Source organism: Ambystoma mexicanum, chromosome 4p (assembly GCF_040938575.1).
Source record: "Ambystoma mexicanum isolate Mex_15411 chromosome 4p, UKY_AmexF1_1, whole genome shotgun sequence".
In the NCBI taxonomy this organism is placed as follows: Eukaryota; Metazoa; Chordata; class Amphibia; order Caudata; family Ambystomatidae; genus Ambystoma; species Ambystoma mexicanum.
In genome coordinates this window covers 144,678,955-144,702,976 of record NC_090927.1, presented here as the reverse complement: position 1 = coordinate 144,702,976, position 24,022 = coordinate 144,678,955, and positions in this window count along the sequence as shown.

The following is a 24,022-nucleotide window of genomic DNA, read 5'->3' as shown; positions in this document are numbered from 1 at the left end:
TCAAGACGGTACCCAGGCCACCCATGAGACTTAGGCCTTACCGGATTCCTGAAGCCCGACAGAATGTTATCAAATCCGAGGTGGAGGAGATGCTGCGGATGGACATTATCGAACCCTCCGTCAGCGTATGGTCATCCCCCATAGTGCTGGTTCCCAAACCGGACGGCTCGGTCCGTTTTTGTATGGACTACAGACGATTAAACGCGGTGTCCAGTTATGAGGCTTATCCAATCCCTCGAATGGACGAACTTCTAGAGGGCTTGGGTGCTGCCCAATACTTGAGCACTCTAGACTTAATCAAGGGCTACTGGCAAATACCCCTTCACTCCCAGGACAAGGAGAAGACTGCCTTCTCTACACCAGAAGGACTATACCAGTACAAGATTCTGCCCTTTGGACTTCATGGAGCACCCGCCACGTTCCAGAGATTGATGGACATCATACTGAGACCGCATGATGGATACGCTGCTGCTTATTTGGATGACATTGTGGTGTACAGCCGATCCTGGAGAGAACATCTGGATCATCTGGTAGTGGCCGATTTGCACAAAGCAGGGTTGCACATTAACCCCAAGAAGACTACGTTGGGAACCCACGAGACCAGATATCTGGGACATATAGTGGGTGGGGGTATCCTGAAGCCTCAATTGTCTAAAACCCAGGCCATACTTGACATACCGACCCCCACTAACAGGAAGCAGATTCGTGCTTTCCTGGGATTGGTCGGATATTACCGGAGATTCATCCCCGACTTCTCCTCGGTGGCCGCCCCCTTGACCGACGCTTTGAGGCTTCGGGGAGTTCCGAACCTGACCAACAACCTGAGGGCCATAAACGCCATTTCGTACCTGAAACTAAGAATCACATCGAACCCTGTCTTATGCTGTCCGGACTTCCAGGAACACTTCTTTTTGCAAACGGATGCCTCAAACCAGGGCCTGGGGGTCGTGCTTTCGCAGGATAAAGGAGGGAACCTGCAGCCGGTGTGCTTCATCAGCCGGAAGGTACTGTCCCATGAGATGGCCTACTTGACCATTGAAAAGGAGTGTCTGGCCATCAAATGGGCCATTGACTCGCTCCGATACTACCTCCTGGGTCGCCGGTTCACGCTCTACACCGACCATGCACCCTTGCAATGGCTGGCTCTTCATAAGGACACGAGCCAGAGGGTTCTCCGCTGGTTCCTCTCACTCCAGCCTTTTGACTTCGTCACGTTGCACAAACCTGCGAAGTTCCAGCTAGTGGCTGACTATCTGTCCAGGTGTTCTCCCTGGCCCGATCGGCCTGGGGTTGGGGGGGATGTGTGAGGCTACGCCTCGGCTAGAGCCGCAGCGTGCTCCGGACACGCCTCGGCTAGAGCCACAGCGTGCACCAAACACGCCTCGGCTGGAGCCGCGACAGGCTGCGCCTCGGCTAGAGCCGCAGCATACACCAAACACACCTCGGCTGGAGCCGCGACAGGCTGCGCCTCGGCTGGAGCCGCGGTGTGCTCCGAGCATGCCTCGGCTTGGCTTACCTTGTCTTCAGGCCTGCCCAGATGGGGGTGAGCGAAGGGGGGAGCGGCCGACCCGCCACCGCCGTGCTCCTCATGGCAAACCCCAGGGCTAACCATAGCGAGAGGGAACCACCCAGCAGCCGACCATGCCCCTACTCGGTGCGGCCACGGGCATGTGACCGACGCGAGGGTCTTCCATTGCTTAAAGGGGAATGGCAATACGCCGGGACGGCGTCCTTTAAGGGAGGCGGGTCAAAGCCTCATGAACCAATAGAAAGGGGGCTAGGCTGGACGCTCAGTGATTGGTGGGGCCCTAAGCCCAGCTGTTATGATAAAAGCATGCCAAACCATTCTGATGGGTGTTCATTCTCTTTCCACAGGATATCGGGAAGAGAGAGGAGGGAGAGTCAGAGTGGTGGGCCTATCCGGATACTAAGGGATAGAACCAAGCTGGGACTAAGGCCAGCATACTCTGTGAAGCCAAGACACCGGTGAAGCAAACCGGAAGGACTTGTTTATTTTGTTACCTTGAGAAGTTTTCTGCCTTATCAAGAATAAATATACTTTCATCATCCGCCTGTCTCCCGTCTATAATACCACAATCCCCAATGCTAGACAACATCTTTACTAAACCAATTTTAATTCTCCTGGACTCCATCAGTATATATCCTACACAAACTGTGCTGATGGCACACAAATCCTACTCCCCCTCTCTGGCAACCACCTTGAAGACTCCACCACCCTAAACCTCACATACACGACCATCCAGGCTTGGATGGCATCCCACTGAGAAGCTTGATACTCAATATGCCTTCTTCAACATTGACGGCATCCTAATACCAGTCTCACCATTTGTCAAAAAGGTAGGAGTGTACTACGACTCCACACTAACCCTCTTACAACAAGTAAATGCTATTCCCTCCTCAGCCACCCATACAATTTATTTATTTATTTAAATTTTTATATAGCACTGCATGCTCGAAGGCCTTAGAGCACACAGAAAATAAGACAAAGACAGACAACAGGCAAGATCATCAGATTGGGGTTGTTAAAGACAGGGGAGCTCAATCAAGAGGTGAGTTGAAAAGGAAGTCCTTTAACCTTTTCCTGAACTCAGTTGTCATTTCAGCTCTTTTTAGATTGAGGGGGAGGGCATTCCAGATTGCAGGTACTTGAGCATTGTAAAGACTGGAGGGGGGTATATGTACTCCTGCCCTCTACATGGCAGAGTAGAGGCACAGAGCACCCCAGCCAAGATTCTCTATTTGGTCATGTTGGACGAGCAATCAAGGCTTAAGCTCTCAGGAGGTGATGCAGGCTGGTTCTTAAGTACAGTGTAGTCCCCAAGCACCCACAAAGGAATGTCCACACACTATGTTAGTGAAAACACAGTTCTTTATATAAATAAGGCTTTGATTATGTACACATACAATAACACTTTGTGCTCCGACAATTCTAAAATGGTAAATATATACAGTCTCAATGTGGTACCACAATTACTCTTGATTCCATTAAAATACATCAACTGTACTCAGTTCAAATGTCATACAAATCAGTTAATAAAGTGAACCAACAATAGACATAGGAGGAAAGCAGGTTGGTTAAAAAAATAGGCAGAATACTGGGCCCCTACCACTAGGCACAGTTCTGTATGGGGATCCCCCCACCTAGACAACCTGTAAATAAAGATATAATACAAGTCCAGTCCATATATTGTTCAATGAGTCTTATTTCCTTCTAAAATAGTTCTACCACCCCAATGTACCTAGAATAGCAGAGTTCTTCGATGAGGCATTGATGGATCCTTCTTGAATGACCCCCTTTAATGAAGGAGTCACAGATTGTCGATAGTCCTTGAGGAAGGTAAACCTTGGCTTTGAGAGGTGTCGATGAAAAAGGTTTGATGGCATTGAGGCAGCAGCTTCTGTCCTGGTGGTGCTTGTCGACCATCGGTCGTGGACATCCTACAAAGGAGAGGCGTGCGGTGCACCTCGACGATGATGGTTCGTTGCCGCAAAGAGTCACTGAAAAACTTTGGCCCAGCAAGGGCGTCTAGTCGTCTGGCGTCTCTGCGGTCTTCTGGTGGCGGGAAACCCTCTGGTGGATTCTCCTCAGCACATCGGCGGCCTCGACTTTCTCCGGCAGGACAAAGCGGTCGGTGGTGCTGGCGAGAGGGTTCTTGGATTCGAATGTCTTAATCAGGTGGAGTGTTATGGCTCCAGTCGGCGGCGGCACGGCATCAAGCGGTCCCCTCTTCTGGGCAACACAGCTTCGACCGGCCTCCAGCAGTTATAGCAAACCGGCGATCCGTGGTCGACGACAGTAGATGGAATGTCCAGTGCTTCTTTTAGTTTTCCTCGGCGGTCCCCGTCTCCGCTCCCCTTCTCCGGTCGGCAGCCTGTCGAGGGTCTGACTTCCAGGGAGCTTTGGCGAAGGTTAGTGGTGCTCAATGGTCCCTCGTAGCTCAGGGATAGGTCTTCTAGCCAGGTCCTCTCTCATATCAGTCTCGGCGTCACAGCGGCTTTCAGATTGCGGTGAAGGTAACAGCAGTCAACCTACTTCTTCGGGCTCGGCGGTTGAGATCAAGCATCACTTTCGACTTCAGCTTCTGAACGATTTCTAGCAGTGAGAGGCCCCCAGATATACTGTTTGGACTCTCATTCATTCTGCTGGGTCACACTCAGGCGACCAATCACTCAGAAGGGCATTCAGCAGGCAGGCAGCCAATCAGGCTCACAGGGCATTCAGGGCATTCTCCTCCCTCTCAGACACTCACAACAAGGAATGTGTAGTGGGACAAGTACTCAGCCATTCAGCACTCCACAATGCATTCATACCAGTTTCGGACAGGGCTGTCTCAGTCTTTGTGTCACATACCAGAAACTAGACACCCATAGCACGAAGTACATATTGGTCACACACTCCATTCACCCAGGTCCCACCCCAAGGGTGTACCCACAACATACAGTCACTGGGGAGTCTGGCCAGACTTCCCCAAAAATACCATATTGTGGGGACGCCAACAGCCAGTCAGGGGGAAGGAACAGAGTCAGGGCTTCCCAGGACATTGGGAAAAACAAGCTAACAGGCAATAGAAAGCAAGAGGACACAGGGGCCATCTTGTCTTCTATCAGGAATCAACTGATTCCAATGGCAGGGCCTGGGTATCCCAAAATCGAGGAAACTCAGAGCGCCTGCCAAATTCAGCATGGAGCTGCCACCAGCCCATACTCTGCTCCGTGGGCCACACACAGGTGCCCAAAAACATACACTAGGGGTACAGGGTTGTACTCCCACCCATGGGTGTCATAAAGGTATCCCAAGGGTCTGTACACCAAATCAAAAGAGAGAGCTGCACCGTCAGGAGTCCCACATGAACTCCTGTGTGTAAAACACGACAGAACACACGATAAAAAGCCGTAAAAGGACAAGGATACGGAGGCCCTGTCCCTCCGATGCATTTCCAGCATCACAGTCACCTCCTCCCCAGACTAAGGCCATCTGCATTGTCGTGACTCTTCCCTGGTCTGTGCTCTATGGTGAAGTCTAGCCCTTGCAGGCTAATGGACCACCTGAGCAGTTTCGGGTTTTCAGCCTTCATCTGCATAAGCCACTTCAGGGGCTTCTGATCTGTTTGGACCTTGAGGGTAGACCCTGTAAGGTAGGGCCTAAAACGCCTAAGGCTCCAAACTATGCTAAAACATTCCTTTTCAACAGTAGTCCACCTAAGTTCTCTACCCTTGAGTTGTCTACTAATGAATATGATAGGATGTTCCCTCCCTTTGTCATCTAACTGGGACAAGACAGCTCCAATTCCGGTGTCGCAGGCATCCGTCTGGACGCTAAAGTGTCGGCTGTAGTCAGGTGCACACAACACAGGTGCCCTACACAGACTTTCTTTCAAGCCATCAAAGGCCCTCTGACAGTCTTCAGTCCAATTAACTTTCCTTCAGAGTCAGAGATGTCAGGGGTGCAGCTATGGTTCCATAGTCTGCCATGAAATTGTGATAATACCCAGTGAGGCCCAAAAAGGCTCTCACCTGGGTTTGAGTAGTGGGAGTCTCCCAGTCATGTACATCCTGTACTTTACTGGGGAGAGGTTGGATTTGATCCCCTCCTACCTTATGACCAAGATATGTGACTTTCCCCTAAGCTATCTGGCACTTGGTGGCCTTGATAGTGAGGTTAGCCCTTTCCAGGACCTGCAACACCTTATCCAGATGTGTCAAATGCTCTTCCCAGGTGGAACTGTAGACGGCAATGTCGTCTAAGTAAGCCACACAAAAGGCTTCCAGCCCACTGAGCGCATGATTGACAAATCTCTGGAAGGTGGCAGGAGCATTCTTCAACCCAAAAGGCATGACCCTAAACTGGTAGAGTCCCTCCGGTGTTGAGAACACCATCTTTTCCTTGGCATGGTCCTTCAGAGCTATTTGCCAATAGCCTGAGGTAAGGTCAAAGGTGCTCACAAATTTGGCAGCACCTATGGTGTCCATGAGCTCATCAGCCCTGGGCAATGGGTGTGCATCCGTTTTGGTGACGGCATTGACTCCTCGGTAGTCCACACAGAACCTCCAATCCTTGGTACCTGCCTGGGAATTTGCCTTGGGGACAAGGACCACTGGACTGGACCAGGGACTGGTTATGTCCTCCACATGGTTGGAGGCATTTCTGATGTCATCAATGGCTTGTTGACGAGAGGCCACTTTAGCGTCAAAGGTGTTATGGATTTCTTGGCACCAATTGGAGTCCTTTGTGGGGACAGCCAGGTGTAAAGACTGAAGGGGGGGGTCGGTACTTCTGCTCTCTATAGGGTAGAGGAGCGGCACAGAGGACCCCAGCCAAGATTCTCTATTATTATTGCATGGTCGAGAAATCAAGGCCAAGCTTCTCAGGAGGTGATGCAGGCTGGTTCTTAAGTACAGTGTAGTCCCCAAGCCCCCACAAAGGAATGTCCACACACTGTATTAGTTAAAACACAGTCTTTATATAATTAATATTCAAGATTATGTACACTATCACAATAACTCACTTTGTGCTCAGAAATTCAATAATGGTAAATATATACAGTTCTAAAGTGGTACCACAACACAATTATTATCAGATCTCATTAAAGTGCATCAACTATACTGTCAAAATGGGGGGGCGTGGCTACAGGCCATGGACTAGGTCGCAGTTCCTGTATGCTCCCGTGATCCGGCAATGATCCTCACGAAATGCGCAATGAAATGGAGGCTGTTGACTGTTTGTTTTACAGCCACGGATGAATGAATGTGCAGGGCACATGCTATGTGAGTTTGCGAGAACGAAATGCTCTCTCGGGACTGCAATTTACGGATGGAGATGGGCGCCCGTCGTGGCCAGGCAAAGAAAATGGCATTGCGGGTGTGGCTACAGAAACATGAGGCTCCGTGATCCGACACAGACCCTTGCAACATTATTGCAAAATACTGGACAGCCGCTGCTACGGGAAGTGGAAAAGCGTCTCAAGAAACACTTTCCCTGTGAAAGCGGAGCTTGGCCGAAGATGTACCTGTGATGGACGGCGCAGCGATCCACAAGCCCGTAACAAAAAATGGCGCTGACTGGACAGAACAAAGGGGCAGTGTGCAGTGAGTGAAATACAAAGAAGCGTTTGCAGCACGGACTGGCATATCTGTGCAGAGACACCGAGAGGAGGTCTGTCGAAACACACTGGCCCAGTGATACATTGTGTCGGGCTGCGTGAGTCCTGTACGCTCGTAGCAGTGCTGAGGCTTGGGGCTCCAACCATGGGTATGAACGCTCTGTGTGTTGCGGCAGGAGTGGACAAGTGAAGCACATAGAGGGTTTTAGACTTGCCCTCAGCTGGGAAACATTTCTAAGGCGGGGGAGAAGGGAGTTGGACATAGAGTGAACATGAGGTTGATGGCTGCCATATGAAGAACAAAGGAGACCCGCAGTGTTCTGCCGAGGACCGGAGAAAGTTTGTGGCACACCTGTGCTGGAAATTGCCGGAGAGTCCTGTTCGCTCGTCGCGGTGCAGAAGTTTGGAGCATCAGCTGACGGTGTGAACGCTCTGTGTGCTGATGTGGAAACAGACAAGCGAGACGCATGAAGGAACGAAACACAAGAAGGATACTGGCCTTGCCCTTGGTCATTAAACAATAGTAAGGATTTGAGAATGGAACAGATTTTAAGATGGCGGCCGTCCCTTGAAGGACAGAGGGGACCCACGACACAGGGAGATAGAGCTACATATTCGTGGTCTTGCTCCAAGAACAGAAAAGTGGGGAAACTCCTGCAGGATATAAGCGGCACCTGGTGCACGCCTGAGTGCAGAGCGAGTAATAAGATACCTCATTGGCACTTTGACTCGAGGCACAAGGACTGGGGCTGCTGACGAGTGAGGCCGGAAAAAAGGGAAAGTGCAAATAAGGGGTTGCAGACCACAGCGGCATATGGTGACCCAGTGGAATAAGAAGCGAAAAAGAGCACTCAGAGGCAGCATCAGTTGTGGATTGCCAGAGACAGACAGCCCGCAGAGAACGGGCAGCAGCGCGGTACCACAGGGGGCCCTCCCAAGGTGCATGCTAGATCCTAGCAGCCTGCGCCAAAGGTGTATGTGGTAAAGTGGTACCTCAAGCCGAAAAGCCATCAAGTCAAATCCCACGAGTGAAGACAAAGAAGGTTTGCAGAGGGGCGTGCATAGACAATCACAGAGAACGGACCACTGGTGAGGTCGGACAACAGCAGCACAGGGTCGGAAAGCAACACCGGCTGACAAATAAAGACAGCACACCAATGACGCAAGGGTAGCCCTGCAAAGTGCCACCAGGCTGGCGGAACTACTAGAGACATGTCTGTCCTTCTGCAGCAGCACACAGAGCCCAGAAGAGGGCCCAGACACGTTTGGGGTACTGGGACGTACGCCACCCGAGCGTAGGAAGCGTAACATGTATCAGGAAGGGTGTACCAGAGGCAACCGAGCTGCGTCATAAACAAGAATTGGTGCAGCGTAAAGCCCCCCACAACAAAACGAAGGACTGAACCGAAGCAAGGCTACTGTGGCTGCGACTATGGGCGAGGAAGTGGAATGAAATACACCTTCGGCGGTGCAAGTAAAGTCAGCCGGCGGCACCACGAGTGCTGGAGGGGCATGGAATACTGAAAGTGATACCGGAGGGACGGATAGATGTGCGTCACCTTCCCTACACGGAACGGAATGAAAAGAGAGTACCCACTCTGAACTTGGGGCTCAGCATATATATGCTAACGCCAGGGCTCCTCTAGGACGGTTGCCTCATACCTGGGGAGGTACGCTGGTGCCGAGCTTATATAGAAAAGCAGGATTGCACATCTGAGGCCAGTCAACCTCGGGTGTATAACTGAGGCTGCAAGATTACTGGGCGAGGGGCTGTGAGTAAAAACAAGACTAAGCAATCCATGATGGAGGCATTCGCTAAAACGCAACAATCTCCAGCGGGCATAACGTCCAAAGACTTGATAGCACCGGGGGAGAGCGCTGCAGCGATTGACAATCATCAGATACTAGCGGCCATAACGGAGCTGCGAGATTCATGGGGGACAGCGATGTCAGACCTGCGCACTTCCCTGGAGGCTAAAATAGACTCAGTAGGCATGGAAGTTACCCTGCTGAGGCAAGACGTCACGGGGCTGGCGGAGAGAACGAGCAGCTTGGAAATTGCGGTGAAAATCAACACAGACACCAGCACTAGCAACGTAAAGGAGATCCACGTACTCAAACAACAGGTAGCTAATCTGGAGACTCGGGCGGAGGAGGCAGAAGGGAGAGCGAGGAGAAACAATATCCGTGTGGTAGGACTGCCGGAGGGAGAGAAAGGACAGGACCCGTCAGACTACATTGAGAATCTACTCCTACAAGAAATAGGGGCTGAAAAACTCTCGCAGGGGTTTGCGGTGGAGCACGCACACAGAGCCCTTATGAGGAAGCCTAGGCCTGGGGCCCCTCCCCGAGCGTTCATCACCAAAATACTGAATTATAAAGATCGCAAGAAGATACTGGAGTATTTTCGAAAAGGAGGGACGATTGAAAGGGCTTCAAGCACCGTCACGGCGTATCCTGACTACACAATGTTGGTCCAGAGGCAACGGTACAGCTAGGTGACAATCAAAAGGAGGCTACGTGCGGCTGGCATAAAATACATGCTTCTGTACCCCGCGAGATTGAAGGTGATGCACAAGAGCAAAATGCATTTTTTTGATTCTCCAGAAGAAGCAACAACATGGCTGGACCTGCAGGGTTGCCCGGAACAAGACTTGGGGCAGGCGCAAGAGGAACACGATAAATGACTGGTACACTGTATGTATACTTATAAAGTGCAGTGCGAGCACCTTAGTGGTGCATAGATGAAGATTGATACTGTTGGGTGCGACTAAATATGGCTAACATTTTGTCATGATACCACTGTCTCGAACGAACTTTAAGGACTGGAATATAGCAATAATTAAACATGCGTAAATTGGGTAGCTAGGCATAGTTAAACTGAAGCGAATGGGAGCGGCAAGGTGAAGCACCCTACCCCCCGAATTATAGTTGTAGTAGTAGTAGGCTAGCCACTATGGCGGCCTCACACTGCGGAGCTTCGAGTACAGGCAAAGGCCGGAAAGGGCTAGATGCGGGGGAGCCTGAGATCCAGGGATGGAGCTGAGCAACTGTTAAGGGGAGTGATGTTGGGGCAGGGATGTGAGGGGGGAGGTGGGGGAAATGTCCAGTTTGGGGTGTTTTTGGTTAAGGGGAGTTTAAAATTGAGTAACGAGTCTATGTGGATTGGAATGGAGCTTAGAGGCAGACTGCAACTGTGGGAGGTGGAATGGAATTCGAATAGGCCATGGAAGACCTTAAAATAGTCACATGGAATGTACGGGGGCTCAACAGCTACTTAAAGAGGAACAAAGCTATGTTGTACCTGCGTAGGCAAAAAATTGATATTGCACTGCTGCAGGAAACCCACCTCACACGAGAGAGAATGGATACAATAGCTGGGAAATGGAAGGGAGTGATGGTGGGCTCATCATACTCTGCTTATGCGAGAGGAGTGCTTATTTGGATGGTGCCACATGTCCCTTTCCAGCGATTGCAAGTGATAGCTGAGACGGACGGGAGATTGGTTATATTTAGGGGACTGGTGGAAAACAGGGAGATAAGTATAGTCAATACGTATGCCCCGAACCAGAACACAGCGGCGTACTTTAGAACGTTGTGTAATAGTTTGAGCGCATGTGTGGGAAGCGCGATGATCTGGGGAGGGGACTTCAACTGCGTACTGAATCCAAGGGTGGACAGATCGGATGGGAAGATGGATAGACCGGCCCCTGCGGCCAAGGCGCTCCAGGCATTGCGGATGGACTTTGGCTTGGAAGATGCATGGAGAGTGAGACACCCCCAGGAGAGACAATACTGACACTATTCTGCCCCACAGCAGTTGTCCACGAGGTTAGACTATGGGCCTCATTACGACCCTGGCGGTCCGGAAATAACGGTGGCGGTAAACCCGCCGCCACCGTTGTTTCCGGACCGCCTGATCCCGACTCCTGCAGGCGGGAGGTGATGTTCCCGCCAGGTCTGACCTGGCGGGTTTAACACCTCCCGCATGCAGGCGGACGAGGAAACACCCGCAGCATTACGAGATGCTGCCGGTGTTTCCATGATCCCGATTCCCATTGAGTCCCATAGGACTCAATGGGAATGGGGATTTACACCATTCCGCCTCCGTGATTCCCGGAAAACCGGGGTTGTAATGCCCCGGTAATTCCGGGAATCACGGAGGCGGAATGGTAATACGAGTCCGGCGGTAACCAGGCGGTTTTACCGCCGGACTCGTAATGAGGCCCTATGTCTTTACCTCGCCTGAAATGATAACGGAGATGTCGCAAATAGAGTATAAGGCCAGGGTCCTTTCCGACCACTCGTCCCTGATTCTAGAATGGCAATACTGCCCCCCGAGAGCGAGGATCCCGACTTGGCGTCTACGAGCGGAAGCGCTGAGAGACCCCTTCTTCAGGGAGGACTTGAGGGAGGAGATTGTGAATTATTTTGAAACAAACACTGGGAGTGTGGACTCGGCGGGAACACTATGGGAGGCCTTTAAAGTAGTGATGAGGGGAGTAGCCATAGCAAAATCCAAGGGCCCACAAGGTGGGATTCTAGCTGACCTACGGGAGACGGAGGAGAAACTGGAGAAGGCTTTGAGGGGTGGGGATGATACAGCAGAGAAGGTGGAATTGGCACTATAGCTACAGCAAAAATGTGTAGAATATTGGGACAGATTATGTAACCTCAATTATAAAAAATATGTAGAGAGGTAGCATGCGGGTGGTGATAAGCCGGGGAAACTTTTGGCGTGGTTATATAAAAGCGAAACTCCCAGAGTCACAATCAGGACCATAGAGAGAGAGGACCGTAGCGTAGCAGACACCCAAGAGGGAGTCAATCAAGCATTTATGGACTACTATAGGGTATTATATGGAGATGATGGCGGAAGTAGTTGCACTATGATGAGGCAAGCGTTGGAGGACATAGGATTGCCAAAGATAAGTGAGGAAGAGAGAGAGGAACTAGATGCACCAATTACCTTAGAAGAGCTAGGGGAGGTGGTGAGGCAGCTGCCTACTAGCAAGACCCCGGGGACCGATGGACTCCCAAGCGAATTTATAAAGTGTACATGAATGAAGCATTTGAGACGGGATGCTTGCCCGAATCATTGAGAAAGGCCGTCATAATACCGCTACCCAAGCCCAACAAGCCTGGACACAGCTGCGGCTCCTACAGACCCTTGTCGATGCTGAATCAAGACAACAAGATATTGACAGCTGTCCTAGCAAATAGACTGAAGAAGGTCATTGGCAAACTAATACACCCAGATCAGACGGGCTATGTCCCAAACAGAAATATTACCAATAATCATAGACGGCTCCATAGAATTGTTGAGAGTGGTGGCGAAAATAATGAGGATATGGCAATTGTGTCTTTGGACGCAATAAAGGCCTTTGATTCAGTTAAATGGCCATGGCTGCTTGCAGCCCTGGAGTGTTATGGGTTAGGGCCTGGATATGTAAGGTGGGCAAAGATATTGTATAGCGAACCACTGGCTAGGGTTAAGACAGGATCTGTGATATCGGGAAGATGGCAGCTCAGCAGGGGCACCAGGCAGGGATGTCTGTGGTCCCCAATGCTTTACATATTGGCCCTGGAACATCTTGCAATATACTTGAGACAGCAATATGACATCATAGGCATTGAGGTAAGGGGGGGAGAGACATCTGATTTCCCTGTACGCTGATGACATGTTGCTGTACTTGCGATACCCAGAAGAAAATCTCCAGTACATTTTGGAAGTGATGGAGAGATTTGCAGGGTTGTCCGGTATAGCGGTAAACCCCCAGAAGTCCAGCATGTTCCCATTGGGGAGGTATATAGGGATCCCAGCGGAGCGATTGCCTGTATTGCAGGTACCATGGGCGGTCAGTACATTTCGGTATCTGGGGATCAACATATACCATAATGTGGAAGAGGAGCATAGGTGCAACACTGAAGTAGCTATTACAAAGATTGAGAAGTGCATGCAATTCTGGGCCAGGTTACCCTTAGCAATGATGGGCCGGGGAGCAATGCTAAAGATGGTGGTTCTGCCAAGGCCTTTGCACTATTTTGGGAATATACCGTACCTGATCCCTAAGAAGTTCTTCACCAAACTGAATAGCATGTATAGGGATTTTTTGTGGCATGGCACGTGAAATAGATTGGCGTTATGGAAGCTACAGAATTTCCATGACAAAGGTGGGATAAAACTGCCCAATTATGAGGTGTATTATGTGGCAAGCCAATTGCAATACGTCGCCAAATGGCTTTCTGATGAGGAAACCTCGGAATCTAGGCTGTTTGGGCGAGATTGTGCACCATTTTACTTGAAAGAAATGATGTGGGCACCCAGGGCGGAAATGATGGGGCGCCCTAAGATGCTGCAATTAGGGTGGAAGATATGGCGTAGGGCATGCCAGATGATGGAGAACCCGTCCCCATGCTCTCCACAGGTGCCACTGGTTGTATTAACGGGGGCAGATGTGCAGCTAAGAATGAATGAGGAGCCACTGGGAAACGGTTGGGGTGGGAGACATCTGGCGGGAGGGCTCTAGTATTACTTTCAAGGAGCTGCAAGAAGAAACCGGGTTGCACGAGAGCCAGTACATTACATATTACAGAATGGTGCAGCGAATTAAGAGATTATGGCCTGAAACAGTGCTGGAGGAGGAACCAGATACCATCATAGATACGATATATGACATAGCAGAAGGGGGTCATGAGATTTCCAGAATATATGAAATGTTGATGTCTAAAGTGGGGAAGGAAGTCATGTAGTTGAGGATGGACTGGGCAATAGAAGTTGGTGCCCCGATGGAGGATGGGATGTGGGAACGGGTGCAGGGGTATCATAAGAAGGTGTCTAGGAATGCGAGACTGAAACAGTTACAACTATATGTTACGCATAGGGCATACATGACACCTTGGAGGATATCGAGGTTTGAGAATGCAGGACGGCAAGCATGCCCCAAATGTGATGAGGAGAATGCGGGCATGGTTCATATGTTTTGGTCATATCCGGTCATTGAAAGTTTTTGGAGAGCAGTAAAAGAGAAATGGAGAAAAAAGGGGTTAAGATCGTAGTGGACACAGTGTGGGCCTGTTTGTTGGGAGGGTTCCCAAGATCACGGAAGCTCAAGCATGTGAGTAAATTGAAGGACCTGGCTTATGTGCTTGCAAAAAGGAGAATTGCCATGGGTTGGAAGACCTGCCATATGCCAAATGTGGAGGTATGGTGGAGAGATTTACAAAAATGGGCCGAGGCAGAAACCATGGTGTGGCAAGAGGCTAGTAACGCAGGGGGGGAGGAGGAGACTGAGTCTCTGATGGCCTGGAAACTTTTGATAGCCGAGCTGTTTGGGTCAATTGAAGACCAGGCAGACGGTATAGAAGGGGAGACCATACCACAGGATGCAGAATCGGAAGGTTAAAAGAAATAGACTCGTAAAGGGGGGAGGGAAAGGGAAGCAGCGACTAGAAATTAAGGATGTATAATGAAGCGGTTGAAGGTTGCACTGCTTGTTTGGTTTGTATTGTTTTGTTGTGTGATAAATTAATAAAATAAAAAATTAAAAAAACTATACTGTCAAAATGTCACACAGATCAATAAAGAGGAAACCAGCAGTAGAGAGTGGAAGGAAAGCAAGATGGTTGAACAATTGGCAGAATACTTGCCTTTACCAACTAGGCACAATTTTGTGTGGAGATCCCCCACCTGGGCAACCTGTAAAGCAAAGATGTATCACAAGCCCAGTCCATATATTGTTCTATGAGTCTTATTTCCCTCTACAATAATTCTACAGCCCCAATGTACCTGGAATTGTAGTGTTCGTCGTCGGGGAATCGATGGCCCTTCTTGAGTGCCCTCCCTTTAAGGCAGGATTCACGGGTCGTCGAACATCCGACAGAGAACAGGGTGCACTACGGCAGTGAAGTGGCAGCTTCGTTCCTAGCGGTGCTCGTCGACGACGGAGCATTGGCGATCTGCAAGGAAGAGGCGTGTGGGGCACGTCGGTGACGATAGTTCTGGACCGCAAAGAGATGATGAAGAACTGTGGCCCAGCAAGGGCGTCGAGTCGTCGGCATCTCTGTGGTCTTTAGGTGGCGGGAAACCCACCGGCGGATGCTCCTCGGAGCGTCGACGGTCGGGCCTTCTCCAGCGGGATAAAGCGGGTGGCGATGCAGACGAGAGCGTCCTTGGATCAAATGAAGTTCTTAGGCAAACGGGAGCATGGCGGCTCCAGTCTGCAACGGCGACGGTGGGCGTTGACAGTGGCGGACAACAGCCTGGGCGCTTCTCTTTGGGATTCCGCGGCAGTCCCCATCTCCGGTCGGCAGCCTGTCGTAGGTCTGTCTACCAGGGAGCTTTGGCAAAGATCAGCTGGTGCATGATGGTCCCTCGTAGTTCGGGAAGAGGGAGCCTTACCAGGTCCTCTCTGGGTCAGTCCTTGGAGACACAGCAGCTTTCAGATTGATGAAGAAAGGCAACAGCAATTCTTCTCATCCAGCAGGGCTTCAAGGTCAAGCTTCAGGTTTACTCCAGTTACTCGTCGTAGTGGACTTCAGCTTCTGAACACGAATTCTAGCAGTGAGAGGCACCCAGATATACTAGTTGGTCTCCCATTCATTCTGCTGGGTCACACTCAGGCAACCAATCAGTCAGAAGTGCATTCATGCAGGCAGGCAGCCAATCAGGTGCATAGTTCATTCGGGCCATTCACTTCTCTCCAGACACTCACAACAAGTTATGTTTATTGGGGCAAGTACCCAGCCATTCAACACTCCACACTGCATTCATACCAGTTTCGGGCAGGGCTGTCTCAGTCATTGTGTCAAACACCAGATACTAGACATCCACAATACAGAATGCGTATTCGTCACACACTCCATTCAGCCAGGTCCCACCCACAGGCGTACCCACAACATACAGTCATTGGGAAGGCTCCAGCCAGTCTGGCCTGGACTTCACAACAACACCATATATGGAACTTCCACCCAACAGCATGGGGAAGGGACAGAGTCAGGGCTTCCCAGGACTTTGGGAAAACAAGGTAACAGGCGATAGAAAGCAAGAGGCCACAGGGGCCATCTTGTTTCCTATCAGGAATCAATTGATTCCAAAGGCAGGGCCTGGGTATCTCAAAATGGAGGATACTCAGAGCACCTGTCAAATTCAGCACGGTGCTGCCACCAGCCCATACCCTGCTCTGTGGGCCACACACAGGTGCCCAAAAACATACACTAGGGGCACAGGTTTGTACTCCTACCCATGGGTGCCATAAGGGTATCCCATGGGTCTGTACACCAAACCAAAAGAGAGAGCTGCACCCCCAGGAGTCCCACATGAACTCCTGCACGGAAAACACGACAGATCACATGATAAAAAGCCATAAAGGACAAGGATACGGAGGCCCTGTACCTCCGATGCATTTCCAGCATCACACCAGGAAGCTAGACTTCCCCCTGAAATCCCTCAAGATAGAGAACAGCTCCTTGGAGCTAGATTTGACCTGTGTAATACTGATGTTGTAGGAGGAGGATTTGGCCTGAATGATGGCAATCTTGAACTCTTTAACTAGGAGTGTATGGGAAGCTAAAGTGGCAGGCGAAGGGTTTTTATGCCATTCTCACTCGGCCGTCCTCTTCGGGTGCCTAAGGTTGAGAATGGTGTCATTGAACCAGTTCTTGTTATGTGTCTCAGGCTTCACGCGCCTGCTTATGAGGGGGGCTAAGGAGTTAAAAGCCCCCTCAAGATTGTCTATGAGATCAGAGGCATTAGTATAGCTATCAAGAAGTCCAAGCTTTAATCCAAGCACAGCTGACAACTTGGGAGGAGTGATAATCTTCCAATTTCTAGTTATTTTAATTGGTCTTGGGTTTGCATCAAGTCTGGGGGGTAGCAGGGATACCAACACAAAACGTCAGCAAATGGTGGTCGGACCAAATACACGGTTGGAACAGCTGACAACCAAACTAATCAATCAGACCCTTCCTCTCTCCAGACAGTTGCCTCACTATAGCCAGAGCTACAATAGGGTCTAGGCGTGACTACTGCAATGCCCTTTACGCTGGCACCTCTCTTAACAATATTAGAAAGACGCAGGTTATAAAAAACAATGCATTCAGAGCGGCTCTGGACATTCCTATTTGGAGCATATCACGGCAGCAAAAAAGAAATGCCCACTGGCTCCCTTTTTGGGAGCAAATTCTCTTAAAAACTCTCTAGATTACGCGTAGATGCCACTCTACGGATGCTCCACCCTACCTCTCACACCTACCAGGACAGCCTACACTCACTGCATTATCCAGCCTAAATTTAAAAGGACCACACTTGGAGGCTCCAGCTTCCCTGCCATTGTGGTCAAACACTGGAACCTCCTCCCACCTGCACTGCAAGCAGAGTGCTCTTACTAGACCTTTCTTAAAGCACTAAAAACATTGCTGTTCACTTGACTGTCCCCTACGGATCGCACCCCTAGCCGTTGGACAACAGCCCTCCCCAATATACTCTAACTTACTTATGAAACTGAAATGTCTAACCTGTTATCTGTGTATTTACAGCAACAGCGCCTTGATGCCCGTGGGCTTTTGGCGCTTTATAAATGGAGAAATAAATAAATAAAGAGAGATCAAGGCAATTTTGGGGAAGGGAAACTCGCTACTTTGAAATATTATTTGAACCTGATGCAACCTATATTGCCAAAGACTGTAGGAAAAAGAGAGAGGTGGGTGCTAAAGGCAATCCTAGGTGGCTTTGTAGTAGGCAGGCAAGAATGACAAGAGGCTGCCCCGCTGTTCTGAGGAAGAGTGCCTTGTCTACTTGAAGGGGTTAAAGTGCCCTAAAGTGAATTGTGTTCTACCTGACAATTGTTGCAAATTATAAAATACTGAATTTGTGGTAGTATGTGGTTGTAGACAGACAAGAGAGTCAAAGAGGCTGCCCCTTTGGAAGAGGGATATTCAGAGGAAGAGTGCTTTGCCTATTTGAACATGTTGAAGTACCTGAAAGGGAATCTTGTCATAACCTGTTTGAAGTCACAATGTACTGAAGCTGTGGGGGTATATCTGGTTGTCATTGGAGGTGAGATTTCAGCAGCACAAATGAAGTGCAGTACTATGAGGCAAAGGCGTATGCTCTCATGGTAAAACTCTAGTAGAGGTTGAAGTTGTTGAAGTAGAAGTAGCAGTGCTGTGAAGTCATCTTGACAAAGATACCTACTGTGACTCCTAATCTTATGAAGAGAGACATAATTACTGTCAACTAAGACCTGTGTTTCACTAACATTTGCAGAAGTTGCTTTTCCTTTGGAAGTGGTGGCAAAGCATCACAGCCGGGAATAACATTGGTGCTATTTTGAGGAAGTGAAAAGTCCTTATTTCACCAAGAAGAAGAACTTTGCTGTTGTTGGAACTTTGATTAACAAAACTTTACCTTGACATTGAAACACCAAGAACTGAATTCAGACTATACTACCTACATGGATTTCCATGTTTCTTTTTGTTCAACAATGGAGCTCATTTTACCTTGAATCCTAGGAAAGTGGAGTACACCCAGGTTACTAAGAGGGTATCAAGAAACTGTGAATATCATTGTTGATGTTATTTGAATTGCCATATATTTTCTTTGTGTATTTGATGTTTTAAGTGTGCGGCTCAGACATCCTGTGTAAGAGTGTTTCCCTTTAGTTTTGCTAGACAGGGAAATCCTCATCAGAGCAGTGATAGTGAGGCATTTGATAACATTTATAATTCAATAAAATCACCTATTTTGAACAATCACCCAAAAATTGTCTGCCTCGCATTTCTGACCCATCACAGCTCCCTATAGGCCAGTCCACCCTTGAAGGCTGCTGATACATGGACTAAGCCCAAAACTTTCTAGCCTGTCCTTTCAGCACCAGCTAGCATGGCTGCTGATACATGCACAAAGCCCAAGGTTTGCTAGCCTTTCCCCTCTGGCCCATTTGAGGATATGCTGCATTGTGACATGACAAGGTCTCTGGACATGCAACAATTTCCTCAACCATCAAAGTGGCATGATGGGAGGTGGGAGGTAGGGGCTGTCACAGGGGAGGGATTGCTCTAAAACACATAGGAACAAATAATAAGAAGAATGTTTGTGGCCCATTTCAGAGCATTAGATTAGAATTAGAATTAACCTCACTGCTTATCTACCTCATCACTGACACGTATGGCAAACCTCTATCTAAAAATAAGTAATACACTTGACGATAGGCGGCTGAGCATTATTGAAAACATCATGATATGCAGTAATTGCAAAGCGATTAATGCATTCTCAGATGAGAGCAAGACTTGCTTTGATATAATAGAGTAGAGGGGGGATGGGGGAGGGCGATATTTATATTTTAAAGAAGTGGGATTGAACAAATAACATAGTCTAGATAGCTGGTTAAAAGAATTGTGACTCCTTTTATTTAAAACTGCAACCTTAAATTCTACAATTTCACGATAGAAACATGCAGTGCTTATTTAAACAATAACGCCTATACGTCTTTACTTTTATTTACCTACTGTTCAGTTGGACAACCGATTTCTTTATTAATTGCGTTGATCGATTTTTGATCAAAGATTGTAGAACGTTTAGAAAGTTATTATTTACTATGTGTATATGTTGAATGTAATGGCAATGTTTTTATATTTCATTGTGGATGAAATTGTGTTCCTTATACATTCATCAATTATTTATGTATTTATGTTTACTATTGTGTTATGGTTTATTACAAACCTTTCAGAAATCAAAGTATTCAAAGAAGAGAACATACAACTACAAAGTAAAAATTGAACATCAATAAAATCCATCGAAATAGTAAAATAATACACGAAAATTACTTTTTTGCTTTAGTTAAAATCTCATTAATTACTTTTCCCACCGCAATGTTCAAAGGGATTAAAGTGCCCACTAAGATTCCATACGAGATCGTATCCAGGTATACAAATTCCTCAGAATGTACAAATTTGGCAGCAGAGTGCCTCATACTTTGGATCTTACATATAATATGTAACCAATCTGAAGAATATTTAACCTGAATCTTAAAAATGTATCCCTTAAATAAACGCTATGATTTATTTTTAAATAGCCAGTCAACTTCCCACGTTTCTTAGACTACATGACCAGGTGAGAATACAGCCTGCACTTCGGCATGGCCTCTCCTGTATTTATCCAATTTTTTTCCCATATTTTGATTTTAATTGAATTTGGATTGCCCATAAACTCAGATACACTACTGTTAAGATCCAATAATTGTAGACGGCAAGTAGCAGATAAGACATTTTAACCATTCACTAGAACCATAGAGGAGAACATTATGTAAATCAAAGAAAAGTGTTTGCAAGTTAGATGTTAAAATCTTAAAGAAAAGTGACAGTACATTCTATTGCACACAGGGCTTCATCAAATTTAAAAATAGTTAATATCTATTAAGTGAGTTTGGAACACAGTTCGGTCGACGTAAAGTTTTCTTACACAGGAAACCTTCCAATCTTGATAGCCAACCCTTTTCCGATAGGTTCCATTGTTCGATTCCATATATCATACTTGGTATTACTTTCTCCAATAAAAACTTGGTCAGAGGCAAAAGGCAAATTTACAATATCTTAGTTCGATGTGTCTCATCTTGGCTATAAATTGACGAATCTTTTTCCTCATATGAACATAAAGTGCTGTTAAGTTTCTTCTACAATATATTTGAAATCCCAAATAAGCCACATGTTTAACTACCTCTAGTTTGTTGCTAGAAATGTGCCAGTTAAAGGATTTCTGTATACATGACATTGCAAAATGAATGATTTAGTTTTATCTGGGTTCAATTCTAATTCATTCTCAACTAGATGTGTTAACCAGTGCACTCTTACATTACCTACTTTGGGAGGAAAGGAAGCCACCTTTAAAAACGCTATGTTGAAAAGGCAGGGAGCAATGATGCAACCCAGCCTTAACCCTCTGAATGGTTCCAAATGATTAAGTCGTATTTATATTGAGGTATTGGTGTGGAGATGAATGATAATGTCCAGGAGGCCTCCGGGGATATCCCACGTGGCCAGATTGAGCCAGAGTTGGGATCTACTCAGAAGATCGAATGCTGCCTTTAGGTCCATACTGGATGAAACTATTTCTGGTCTGTCCTTAGCCCAAGATAGTTGTTGTAAGCAAGAGGGAATGCCACCATTGAGTTGAGAACCCATGCCTTTTCTGAATCTTGTTTCGAATTTGGCTTGTCTCACTATCTCATTGATCCAATTTTTTAATTCTTTTAGGATCAGCCTGGCAAGAATCTTGCCGCAGGAATGTTAGAGAGCTATAGGTCGATAATTACTAGGTGATAATATATTGCCTTTTTTTATAGACAAGTGCAACATGGGCTTCTAACCAAGTATTCGGCACAGATATAGTCACAATTGTCGGTTTAAACAACGTAGTTAAGATTTCTGCCCTTAAAATAAGCTCTCCCTTGATAACACAAATTGCCATTCCATCTGGACCGGCAGCATGGGAGCTTCCAGCAACTTTAATCAAGTTAAGAATAGTTTCAAGACACAAAGACAAAGACCACCTAGAAGTTACAGAAGGAGTGTCCAGCTTGTTCTTCACCTTTGAATGCCTATATGGACGGAACAGATGGAGTGGACAAAACAGATGGAGTGGACGGATGGAGTGGACGGAGCGGATGGAGCGGATGGAGTGGACGGAGCGGATGGAACGGATGGAACGGATAGAGCAGATGGAGTTGTTGGAACGGATAGAGCGGATGGAGTTGATGGAACAGATGGAGTTGATGGAACAGATGGAGTGGATGGAATAGATGGAGTGGATGGAACAGATGGAGTGGATGGAATAGATGGAGTGGATGGAACAGATGGAGTGGATGGAACAGATGGTGTGGACAGAGTGAATGGAACAGATGGAGTAAATGGAACACATTGAGTGGATGGAAAGGATGGAGTGGATGAACAGATTGAGTGGATGGAACTGATGGAATGGGTGGAACATAGAGCTGATCGAATACATAGAAAGGATGAAATGGATTGAACACATTAAATGGATGGGAAGGATGAAATGGGTCTATGGAATGGATGGAGTAAGCTATGTGAACGATGGGTTGAGTGGATGGAATGATGGAAGGATTAATAGATTAAATGGATAAAACAGACGAAATGAATGAACAGACGAAGTAGAACCAACGGACAGAGTAAATAAAACAGATAGAATACATGGTACAGATGGAGTGCTCGATCTCAAGCGCATAACTGATAACCACCATATTACACTACCAGGCTTACTCTCTCCTATACACCAACACTCAACTAGAACACAGCGATACTATGACACATTCGGTATAGCTGTTCTCATACTAACACCCGCCACATACTCCTCATCATCCTAATTAAACACAGCTGGCTGAGCATACACCGCTGGGTTAAGCGTCTCCTCAGGTCTAACGCAGCCACAAATCAGTCTGGGCGTCATCCCTCCAGAATGAACACATATACCTCACCCCCCAACCACTACACCTACCGCTAGGAAGCAGCTATCATGCAGCTGCCACATCGGCTGCACACATATCTGGTGCACACGCGCAATTATGACTCTTTCTCTCTCTCTACTGACTTGAACTAGGGTTCTCGAGGGCGTTCAACCTACCAGCGCTTTGAGATCATACCAATGATACATAAGGCGCTATATAAATGCCAAGTAACATAAAATAACATATGATATGGAATAATGTAACACCCAAGCATCCGCTGATATAGGATTTTAGAATACATGCTGAGGAGTAATTTCCACAGTATTTGTAAGATGCCAGAATTCCACACTTCTTAACTTAGTAGGATTTGTAGCATTTTCTGGCTATCTTTATGTAAGAAGGGATGTGACCAACCAATTCGGGTTGGACTGCCTCTTTTGGGGTGGTGCTATGCCTGATTTGCATATGTTTTTGACCCTTTCTTGAATGACTTGGAGGGCAAAGAATGATGGTCTGGAGGTGTGCCCAGAGAAATTGCCAGAGGTTTAAGATTAATTCTAAACCTTCCAGCCATCACCTCTTTGTTTTGCTTTTCATTATTTTAGTAATCAACCTATCTGTGCAAAAAGAAAGAAAATCATAACCCATGAATAACAAATAATTTGAAAATATTAAACAAAGGGATGCGTTCCCAGTGGACTAAAGTGCAGAAATAAATTCCTAAATAAATTCTTAAATAATTCTAGAGCATAATCAATGTGTGAATGGTAACATCTGCATTAGAGTATAAAAGAGCTATTGATGACTTCAAGCAAGTCTAAATTATTTTCAAAGAATGTGTATTCTGCACACACTGTGTGTTATTCACAAAACATTAGAGACAGTGATATATGTACAACTGATAACAAACATAGATAATGTGTGATTGGTTAAACAAATTAGGAGAAAAGATAGTTACAAATTAGATTCACTTGATTATCTACAACATCTACAGAATATAGACAGCAAAATTTCAACACATTAGAAAGCTTCATGAGCAAACATGATTGATAGCACGTACAGGTCAGGTCAGGTCAGTCATCATGTATACATGACAATTTCAATCAATCCATAATCAAGTTCTATGCAGATTAAACATCATATATGTGGGACATTTTAGATCATTCCTTGGTTAGTCTATTTGTTTTGAAGACAATATTTGGGTAAATCCAAGACATGAATTATTGGAGACAGGGTCAATGCGTATCACCTTTCGGTGCACCCAGTCCTCAGGGCCACCATGTAATTATGGGAGTGACCCAATGTATTGTCCTTGGAACAGAATTTAATTCCTTAGAAGGAAAGAAGTCACTTCACGCATTGTTAGTTTATAGATCATTTGTCCATATTTGCACCTGTGCTGAATTCTGTATGTGGAGCCAGGTGTTGTTTTTGAGCAAAGGG